The sequence below is a fragment of the Phyllostomus discolor genome, chromosome 1 (genome assembly GCF_004126475.2).
Source record: "Phyllostomus discolor isolate MPI-MPIP mPhyDis1 chromosome 1, mPhyDis1.pri.v3, whole genome shotgun sequence".
Lineage (NCBI taxonomy): Eukaryota > Metazoa > Chordata > Mammalia > Chiroptera > Phyllostomidae > Phyllostomus > Phyllostomus discolor.
In genome coordinates this window covers 107125925-107137978 of record NC_040903.2, presented here as the reverse complement: position 1 = coordinate 107137978, position 12054 = coordinate 107125925, and the positions used below count along the sequence as shown (strand labels likewise).

Sequence of the window (12054 nt, the reverse complement as noted above, 5' to 3'; positions counted from 1 at the left end):
CCACAGGAGGGAAGGAGTGTGGCATTCAGGGCATTTTTATTTATGTTCTACTTTACACACTTCTCTTTCCATGGGCATGAACTACATTTGCAATTTTTAAAAAACCCTCAGGTTTTAAGAACAGAAAGATGTGAGAGCAGAGCAAGTGCAAGGTTTATAAGACTTGTTCTGTTTAAAAAGAAGAAACAAAACATGGCTGAAGGGTCTCCTCACATGCACAGTGAGTACTGACCAAAACACTCCAAACATAACTCAGAAAAGCTTTGTTTTTACAGATATGCCCATCTCTGTAATATAAAAAATAATAAATACATTTGGTGCTTTCAAGTATATTACACATAGAATGAAAGCCACAAAACATCATTCCCAGAATTGGGAGCCATTCGATTTTTGGGGTGATTTCTACTTCAAACTGAAGTTGTAGTGCTGGTAATGAAAAGCATCAGAAAGAAGAGATGACATCCTGAATATGAAAGAAGTGAGGGCCGTGCCGGGATGGCCTTTCTAAAGCAACATGCACAACGCTGCTTTAATGTCCAACACCCACTAGAAGAACATGTTCCTCCATGAGGTCCCCAAGTAGTGACTCCTAACTGTAGTTCCAGAGCAGCTTGGATATCCTGACAATGTTCCAATTTAAAACTCTGCTCCAAAAAGGAGAACTGAGGCCCACAGCTGTGACATGATTTGCTCAAGCTTAAGTGTCATGGACTAAATAAAGGCTTCTCCCTCAAGGGTGCTTGTATTCGACCACATTGCTCATATTCATTACATTCGTAGAAAAAATGCTAAAGGCACACACAGTATTTCAAGTTGCTGCACCCAGAAAGTATTAATAAGTCTATTTCCGCCAAGGTCAGCTCTGAGCTACCTTTGTGAGTGAGAGGCCCTGAGCACAATGGTTAGGTTTGGGCACTGTGGCCAGACAGTGGACGTAAGTCCTGACTCTTTCTTTTCCCAACACGAGAAAGTTATTAATACTTTCTGACTGTTCCTAGTGTCCTCAGTGGTAAACTGAGGCTAACAGTGGTTAGGAGTCCCCCAACTTTGACAGAGTTGTTAAAAGGAATAAGATAACAAAGCACTTGGAACAGTACCTGGTACAGAGCCAAGGCTCAAAATTACACCACCTATTATCTTGAACACATCCATCAAGTCTGCTACACTGTTCATTCCTTGAGGTCAGTCAACCAACATGTAGGCAACAGTAGATATATTTGTTTTCATTCTTTTTTCCTATTAATTCAATTGTAAAGGATGGTGTGGAAAGGAAAACAATGTGTGAGACCTGCTGGAATGTACCAGCTACTGTGCTGGGCTTTTATAAATACAACTTAACAATCTTCACATGAGCTGTGTGAGTAGACAGATCAGTGGACCAAGTCTGAGAAGATTCTGGAACTATCCGAAGTCACTGATGTGGTGACATGTAGCAAAGTGGAATCTGAAACCCAGATCTGATGGGTACAGAGTCTACATGCACCCATACCACATCATAGTCTATCAGTTTGGTTCTATTAAAAGAAAGAATTACTTTTCTTATTTTAATTGTTCTTCTTTAAAAAATTTTTTTAAACTCCCATGATTTTTCTTACTCTGCCTGAACGATAACCTAACCCTCTGCATGTGTTAAAGGCCTCCAGCAGTTTAAGCAAACCAACAACCAGCCCTAGGTCCCTAGACATCCACACACAATCTGTTCGCACCACTCCCTGGGAACAGGCACCTCCATATCCCAGTTACCCTGGGTCCACATCAGCCTGCACTCCACTCCACATGAGCCCGCTCCTCCATCAGACCCTGTGGCCAACACCTCCTTTCTTTGTGACCTTTGGTGGCAGTCCAACTCCTCTGACACTCATCCCCTGCTGGCACTGTGTCCAATGTCACCACCCAGTCTGTAGAGGATGTTGATGAGAGGCTTTGAAAGCCTGAGACAACTAACTGAGACAATTACTACACAAGTGCCTCTGCAAGGCAGAATACGAAATAAAAATCTCACCAAGGGTCAAAGGAATAGTGATGCTGAAAATAATGTGCCAGTTCCCATCAAGTGTAATGTTGTCAACCAATTAGCAGAATAGACTTACTTCATAATGGGGTATGTCTGCATTAATTCACCTGCATGCTAGAGTAGAGGATTAGTACATAAAGATAGTGGGCAGGTTGGCATGGCAGCTGAGACAGACAGGAGGGGGTAGGAGCAGCAAGACAGGGTTTGGAAAAAGTGTTTTAAACACAAAAACTGAGGGTGGAAGAATTTTGCAGTTGTTCATATTACAAAAACCTATTAGACAAATGTTTGCCTAGCTTTATCACATTCAAAACCCTATATTATGCAATAAGAAAGTTGAAAGTAAGGCAAGAAACCTAAAAGAAAAGAACTTCAAAATAAAGTCTGGGGAACACTTTGCAAAGTATAGGATTGTCAAGCCACTATGCTGCACACCTGAAACTAATACAAAATAATATTACATGTCAACTGTAATTGAAAAATAATCTTTTTTAAAAAATCAAGATAAAATCTAAGACACAAGTTACACAAATGATATAGAAACAAACCTAATTGTGTAAGTGAACCAGTGAACCCTTTTACAAAAATTCAATAGTTAAATGTTCCAGTTTTGTGCCACCTCTTTTCCAAAAACCAATACATAAAATAAACCTGTTAGCAAGGATTCATTCAGGTGCCATGAGCAAGTTTCTTGTGAGGCAAAATAATCCACACGCCTTTATTTGCACTCACTTTCCATTCCTTTCAAAAACAAAGATGAAGCCAGAGCAATCTTTCTCCCAATAACTTTTATGTTTATGTCTCATAAGTATCCAAATGATAAAAAAGAACTCACTACCAAAAGCCTGCCACAGACTTTTTGGAAGTTCCACAATTATGCATCCAACACCCTATAGTTCACCCCCATCTACAAGTGTTAGTTTTAATTACAAGTGATCATGTATATCAGCCCTTGCGGTGCAGACCAGTCACCAGGACTCTGAGAATTTCCCAGTTGTGTATTTGAATTCATCACAATACTTTGTCACTGGGGGTTTCTGCCTTCAGTAACAATGTGCTTTGTGCTCGCACCTGCCAACTGAAAAGAAAGCCACACAGACCTTTGCTGCACGGTAGTGTTGCCCTCTAGTGGATGCTGCCAGCACAGCATTTCCAAAGAAACGGCTAACACAAAGGGGAAAAAAGATGTGAAATAAGAGAGAAAAGGCCTGACACAAAGTAATATAAGAAGAGAAAAAAGTTAGCCAGAGAAAATATAAAGGGATCTCTCTTAAAAATTCAATGGTATTTTATTACATCAAATAATCAAAGTTTGCAGGTATGAAATATAAATTTTCAGAAATGGGCACACGTCTAGCCATATATTATCTAAAATATTTATATACTGAAAAACCAGCAAAAATGTATCTGTATCTATGTGTACCTATTATAACATACACAAACACACACACACACACATACACATATTAACTGCACCCCCCCCTTCTTATATTGAAGAAAGCAGTGGCCATTCTAAGCCCACAGAATCTAATAGTTGTGTCAGTCTGGTAAACAAACAACACAGAAAGGTAATTCATACACTGTGGGGAGGAGGGAGGATGAAGAATAAACTTCACTAGGCTGTCCGATTCATCATTTAAAATGCAGTCATTTGCCAGGAATCCGTGCCAATTAGGAAACATACTTGAAATTTAAGAATAATTAAAACTCAACAGGAAGTCATGATGCCACAGGTATGGATTTGTCATACTTACTTTTTTGCTACATATTAACATCACACCAAAAATTAAATTTGTGCCCTAACTTCATATGTAGTAAAATTTTACTTATAAAACTCAAATCAAATTTGGGGGAGACAGCAAAACAGAAAACCAAGCCATGTTTTAGGGTTAGTACCCATGTTGGTAAGAAGCCAACTAAAATTTTCAGTACATCTAGGTAGCAGCAAACAGTTCTATCTTCTGAGACACCTTACACATGCTATTATGACACCTATTATAGTTTCCATGACAGTATTCTAAAATAAAATCTACTTTCACATCACACTCAGACCTATTTCCTTTGGAAAGCACTGCAGTCACAGGCTTGCTCAGGAGCCAGCCATTATGCTCCATCATAAACTGACAGTGACCTCTGCTGGAAAATCCAGGAATCACATCCTAAAAACAAAAGTATAGACTCATATCTGAATATTTTGAAATAAGAATACCACAAAACAGCTCAAATACTTAAGTTTTATACAGCCTTCTCAATCTGGTTTTACGAAATACTTGAAAAGGTTAGGTTTTCAGTAGGTTTTCTTTGACTTGAAAAATTAATTCTAAATTGAGTCCAACTATCGACAAACATCTTTTCCTTCGTATTTGTGTGATTCCTAGTTCTCTTCCCAGGAAAAATAAATTTCATAATTCTTAGAAGAGAAATACAAAATATGAAACATGGTTATGCAAGATTACTTCAACTATTACTACTATGGATTAGGTCCTCATGCCTTTACCATAATAGTTAACATTTCCTCTGGTTTCAAATTCATTCCAGTCTATTAAACAAGGTATAATTAGGGAATCCAAGATGGCAGTAGAGTAGGTGGAAGTTAAACTCATCTCCTTCCAGGATCAAACTGGAATCAGAACTAAATTACAGAACAATCATCCTGAATAACCAATTGAATACTAGGTGAAGAGGAATCTTGTAACCAGTGATTTGTAGAAGAAGCCACACCAAGACTAGTAGGGTGGAATCATAAAAAAGGCTGGCATCACTCCTAAGGACAGTGGCCATGGATCTAGATGGACACCTCAGAAGCCAAGTTTCCTCTTGAGAAGCATAAGATCTAAACCCCAAGCTGGGCTCCCCAGGCCAGAGTACCAAAGCCAGAAAGAGGTGCCCACAAAATATCTGGCTGTGAAAAGCAATGGGGTTTCTGTCTGCCAAGGAAGCAGGAATCCACTGAGACACAGGCACCCTCTTAAAAAGACAGTGCACAAAATTTCATTCACAGCCACTCACCCTGGGCTCAGGCAAAGGGAGGACAGAGAGGACTAGAGTGATGTGAGGAGAGTCTGGGGTTTGTGGCTCTGGAAAAGGACCTAAAGGAACAGCCACCAGGATCCCTGTGCTGAGTCAGTCTCCCATACCATGGACACCATCTTCCTAGGGAGAAAGCAATAGCCCCACCTATGAACTCCCTTTTGTCCCACCCTGCAGAGTTTACGGCTGCTGAGGCACAGCCAGAGGCTCTTTCAGTGACTGAGCATAAGAGGTGGTGTACAAGTGGAGGAGACAGAGGCAGAGGGGGTCTCGGGATGCATTTAGACTTTTGCTCACCCATCCCCAGCCCCATTCTGGTAAAAGCAGGCATTGGTGTGCAGTTTTATCCTCCCTGTGTAAACTCAGGCCCAGCAGAAGCAACCACAACTGTAGATAGCTTATAGCTCCAAATAGACTGCCCAGGGCCATTCACAGGCAGCATCTTTCACTGGCATGCACCAGACAGAGTCCCTCCCAAAAGGCCCAGAACCAACACACCCAGTGGCCATCTCCAGACAACAGCAGAGTAGGATCCAATAAGCTTCACAAGCAGCATATCCAAAGTGAGATCTCAGCAAGCAACAGACCCTGCTGCGGCAAATTCTGCCTTTCATGGTCTGCACCTGCACAGCAGTTCATACACTTTGGGTCAGAGCAGACCATCACAATAGGCCAGCCTGAGGGTCAATCCCACACACAAACAGGACACTAGCAATCAAGACTCAGTTATAACAGGGGGACCACATAATGCACATGAGGGACATTCCTGGAGCACCCATCTCAGTGGATCAAGGAAACCACACCACAGGACACCTACTACAACAGGATAGATACCTCAAGACGATTGGGAGTAACATCAGATCTATCTAATACATAAAAACAAACACAAAGAGGCAGCCAAAGCGGGGATATGAGAAACAGGCCTCAAATGAAAGAATAAGAGAATAAGACAAATCTCCAGAAAAAAAAAAAAAGCTGAAATAGAGGTAATTTATCAGATACAGACTTCAAAGTAATGGTGATAAGGATGCTCAACAGCACAAAAAAGGACAAAGAAATAATAAAAAGAACCAATCAGAAATGAAGAATATCTGAAATGAAGTATACACTGATAGAAATAAACATTAGGTTGAATAAAGCAGAGGACTGAATTGATAATTTGGAAGACAATGTAGGAAAAAAACACCCAATCAGTGCAGCAAACAGAAAAAAAAAAATAAAGATGATAGTTTGAGGGACCTTTGGGACAACTTGGAGCGTAACAATATCTGCATGATAGGGGTACCAGAAGAAAAGAGAGAACAAGGGATTGAGAACCTATCTGAAGAAATAATAACCAAAAATTTCCCTAACCTTGGTGAAGGGAAAAGACACTCAAGTCCAAGACACAGAGAGTCCCAACCAAGATGAACACAAAGAGGCCCACACCAAGATACCTGATAATGAAAATGGTAAAAGTTAAAAATAAAGAGATAATCTTAAAAGCTACAAGAGAAAGACCGTGATCTAACAAGGGAACTCCTTTAAGACTGTCAGCTAATTTCTCACCAGAAACAATTCAGGGCAAACATAGTCAAAAGTACTGAAAAGCAAAGACCTACAACCAAGACTACTTTATTCAGCAATGCTATCATTTAAAATTGAGGAAGAAATAAAGAGCTTAACAGACTAGAAAAAGATAAGAAAAGCTTGTTACCACCAAGCCAGTATTATAAGAAATGTTAAAGGGCCTGGAAGAAGAATAAAAAGGGGAAGGAAGGGAGGGAGGGAAGGAAAGAGGGAGAGAGGAAGAGAGTTAAAAGAATGAAATGGCAGTAAATACCTACTTGTTAATAATTGCCATAAGTGTAAATGGCTTAAATGTTCCAATTAAAAGGCAGGGTAGCAGAATGGATAAGAAAGCAAAACCTATATATGCTTTCGGCAAGACACCACCCACCTCAGAATGAAAGATACACACAGACTAAAGGAGACAGAAAACAAAATTTCACGTAGATGAAAAGGGATAAAAAGATAGGGTAGCAATACTTATACCTGACAAAACAGACTTTAAAACCACATCTATAGTAAGAGATAAAGGACACTATGTAATGATAAAGGGAGCAATCCAACAAAAGGATATAACCCTAGTAAACATCTATGAATCCAGCACACCAGCATCTAAATACATAAAACAAACCTGAATGGACATAAATAAAGACTGACAGTAATATAGCCATAGTACGGGATTTTAATACCCCATTGACATCAAAGAATAGATCTTTCAGAAAGAAAACAAACAAGAAAACACTGGCATTAGATGACACACTAGATCACATGGATTTAATTGGTATTATCACAGCATTTCACCCCAAAGCAACAGAATATATTGCACATTGCAGCACAAGTTAAGACACAAGTCTCAATAAATTATAGAAGACAGAAATCATATCAAGCATCTTCTCTGTTCACAATGCTATGAAACTAGAAATCATAACAAGAAAGAAACTGAAAAGCACAAAACATGGAAGCTAAATAAAATATTACTAAACAATGAGTGCGTGAACAATGAGATGGAGGAAGACCTCAAAAGGTACCTTGAAAGAAATGAATATTAAAACACAACAATCCAAAATCTATGGGACACAGTGAAAGCAGTCCTAAGATGAAAATGCATAGCATTATAAACCTATCCCAAGAAAAAATAAAAATCTGAAATAAAAAATGTGATTTTACACTTAAAGAAATTTTAAAAAATAAACCAAGCCCAAAATAGAAAGAAATAAATAATACAGGTCAAAACAGAAATAAACAAAATTAGAGTGTGAAAAACAATACAAAAGATGAATGAAACCAAGAGCTGGATCTTTGAAAAATAAACAAGATTGACATATTTTTAACCAGATGCAAGAAAAAAGAGAGAGAACACAAATAAATAAAACTAAAAATAAAAAAGAAGTAACAACTGACACCAAAGAAATACAAAGGATTGTAAGAAAAATATTACAAACAACAATATGCCAACAAATTGGACAATCTGGACAAAATGGATAAATTTTAGAAACATACTATTTACCAAAACTGATTCAGCAAGATTCAGAGAATCTGAATACACAAATTACAACCAGTGAAACTGAACCACTCATCAAACACTCCCAACAAACAAAAGTTCCGGACGGAATGGCTTCACAAGGTAAATTTTACAAACATTCAAAGAAGAGCTGACACCTATCCTTCTCAAACTATTGTAAGCATTCAAGGGGAGGGAAGACTCCTAAGCTCATTTTATGAAACCAGCCTATCAGAAAGGGAAACTAAGAAAACAATCCCATTCACAACTGCGTCAAATAGAATAAAATACCCGGAAATAAATTTAACCAATGATGTAAAAGACTTGTACTTGGAAAATTGTGAGACACTAAATTCTGAAATTGAAGATATAAGTAAGTGGAAATAGGTTCATGGAGAAAAAGAATTAACATCATTAAAATGTCCATGCTACCCAAAGCAATGTATAGATCCAAAATAATTCCTATCAAAATACTATTGACGTATTTCACAGAACTAGAACAAGTATTAAAAAAATTTATATGGAACAACAAAAGACCCCAAATAGCCATAGCAATCTTGAGAAAGAAGGACAAAGTTGGAGGAATCACGCTAACTGGTATTAAACTATACTACAAGGCCACAGTAATCAAAACATCATGGTACTGACATAAAAACAGAACTATGGATCAACAGAACAAAACAGAGAGTCCAGGAATAAACCACCTTTATAGTCAATTAATATTTAACAGAGGGGGCAAAACATACAATGGGTAAAGATAGCCTATTCCATAAATGGAGTTGAGGAAATTGGACAGATACATGCAAAAAAATAAAACTAGAATACCTTCTTATACCAAACACAAGAACAAATTCAAAATGGATTAAAGACTCAAATGTTACACTGAAACCCATAAAAATCCTAGAATAAAACATAGGCAGTAAAATTTCAGACATCTCTCACAGAAATATTTTTTATGACATATCCCCTTGGTTAGGGAAACAAACAAAAAAATAAAACAAATGGGACTACATCAAAGTAAAAAGTTTTTACACAGCAAAGGAAACCATCAACAAAATGAAAAGACAATCCACTGTATGCTGGAACACAATGATATACGTGATTAAGGGTTAATATCAAAAATTCATTAAAAATGTATAAAACTCAACACCAAAAACAACAAACAATCCAATTTAAAAAATAGCAAAGGACCTGAATAGACACTTCTCCAAAGAGGATATACAGATGGCCAACAGACACATGAAAAGATGTTCAGCATCACCAATCATCAGAGAAATGCAAATTAAAACCACAATGAGATACCATCTCACACCTGTCAGAATCACTATCACCAATATGTCAACAAACAAGTGTTGGAGAAGATGTGGAGAAAGGAGAACCTTTCTGCACAGTTGGTAGGAATGCAGACTGGTGTAACCACTGTGGAAGGCAGCATGGAGATACCTCAAAAAATTAAAAATAAAACTGCCATGTGGCCCAGTAATTCCATTTCTGGGAACTTATCTGAAGAAACCCAAAACACTAATTCAAAAGAACATAAGCACCCCTATATTCACTGCAGTCTTATTTACAATAGCCAAGATTTGGAAACAGCCCAAGTGCCCATCAGTAGACCAGTGGCTAAAAAAGCTGTGCTACATTCACACAATGGAACACAACTCAGCCATAAAAATGAAGGAAATGTTTTACTTAGATTTTATTTATTTATTTTTAGAGAGAGAGGAAGGGAAGCAGAAAGAGAGGGATAAAAACATCAATGTGTGGTTGCCTCTCACATAGCCTGCAACCTAGGCATGTGCCCTGACTGGGAATTGAACTGGCGACCCTTTGGTTCACAGCCCACGCTCAATCCACTGAGCTACACTATCCAGGGCAAATGAAGAAAAGTTTACCCTTTGCAATAGCATGGATGAACCTAGAGAACATTGTGCTAAGTGAAATAAGCCAGTCAGAGAAACATAAATACCAAATGACTTCCACTCTTATGTGGAATCTAATGAACTGACAAGTTTGCTAGCAAAATAGTGACTGACAGACTCAGATGGAGAGCAGCCTAACAGCTGCAGGGGGCAGAAGGGCTGGGTGAGGAGTGTGGAGGGACTGAGCAAAAAAGATAAATATAAAAGAAAAAAACTCATGGACACTGACAAAATGTGGTGACTGGTAGAGGGAGGTGGAGGGGGATGTAGGGTGATAAATGGTGATGAACAGACACAAAGACTAATGGAACAGAATCAACAGTTCAGAAATAAACCCTCATATACATACACAGTCTGACAAGGGAAGCCAAGAATACACAATGGAGAACAGATAGCCTTTTAGGTAAATGGTGCTGGGAAAACAGACATTCACATGCAAAACAGTGAAACCAGGCTCCTGTCTTACACCATTCACAAAATTTAACTCAAAATAAGATAAAAACTGAAATGTAAGACCTGAAACCATAAAACTAGTATAAGAAAACATAGGGAAAATCTCCTTGACATAGGTCCTGGCAATTTTTTGACATCACAAGCAAAAAAACAAAACAAGTGGGACTACGTCAAAGTAAAGGCTTCCATACATCAAAAGAAACAATCAACAAGAGGAAAAGGCAATGTACAAAAAATAAGGTATCTGCAAAGCATGCATCTGATATGAGGTTAACATCCAGAACATATAAGGAATTAATACAAATCAGTAACAAAAAATAACCAAAAAACAGGCCAAAGACAAGAACAGACGTTTTTCTAAAGATGACATACCAATGACCAACAGGTACACAACAAGGTGCTCAACACACCAAAACCACAACAAGATATCACCTCATACCTGCTCACTAAAAAGAAAAGAGATAACAAATGCTGGTGAAGATATGGAAAAGGGGAAGCTTTGTGCACTGTTTGTGGTAATGTAAAAATTAATACAACCACTATGGAAAACATTATGGAGGTTCCTCAAGAAATTAAAGCTAGAACTACCATGTGATACGGAATTTCCACTTCTGCATATATCTCCAAAGATACGGAAACAACCTAAGTGCCTGTCAATGGGTCAAGAAAATATAATACACATGCATACACACCCCACTGGAAATATTATTCAGCCATGAAAAGGAAGTCCTGCCATTTGCAAATACATGAACCTTCAGGGCACTGTGCTAAATAAGCCCGATAGAGAAAGATAAATAAGATCTCACTTAAATGTAAAATCTAAAAATGCAGAATTAACAGAAACAGAGATTTGATTGATGATTGCAGAAGCTGAGAGGTGGGACAATGTGCGAAAGAATATAAACCTCCAGTTATAAGGAAAATAACTTCTTGGGATGTAATGTACTCTACAGCACGGTGACTACAGTTAACACTACTACGCTGGTTACTTGAAGTTTGCTGAGTGAGTAGATCTTAAATGTGGCCAGGGAGGGTATAATGTGGTCACAAGCAAAGACTACATAGTTATCATACCCCCCAATGGACTTCCCCCAGAGACTGGAGTCAGCACACACACAAAAAAGGTAATTCTGTGAGGTGAGGACTGCATTAACTAACCTTTATGTGGTAAACATTACACAATATATATATATATGTATATCAAATCATTATGTTGTACACCTTAGACTTACACAATGTTTTATGTTAATTATATCTCAAGTAAGCTTGCAGGGGCAGGGGGAGCTCAAAGAACTTCTGTACAGTGAGTATATAAGGCATTCTATGTGCTTTATAGTCCTATACAATCTACATAAGTCAGTTAAGTAGGCACAAAGGCCTTCTCTAAATCTGTTTGTGGTTTGATATTTATAAAGTACCACTGGAAAGTCCTTAATTCAGGGGTCTCTATTTTTTTTTTAAGATTTATTTTTAGAGAGGGAAGGGAGTGAGAAAGAGAGAGAGAGAAACATCAATGTGCGGTTGCTGGGGGCCGTGGCTTGCAACCCAGGCATGTGCCCTGACTGGGAATCGAACCTGCAATGCTTTGG

General features: G+C 38.3%; 1 protein-coding gene across 25 annotated transcripts in view; it reads right to left on the bottom strand.

The window, feature by feature from the left end:
• PARD3 (par-3 family cell polarity regulator) overlaps window positions 1–12054 on the bottom strand; it is a 689179-nt gene that overhangs the window by 551791 nt on the left and 125334 nt on the right. The window lies entirely within an intron of this gene.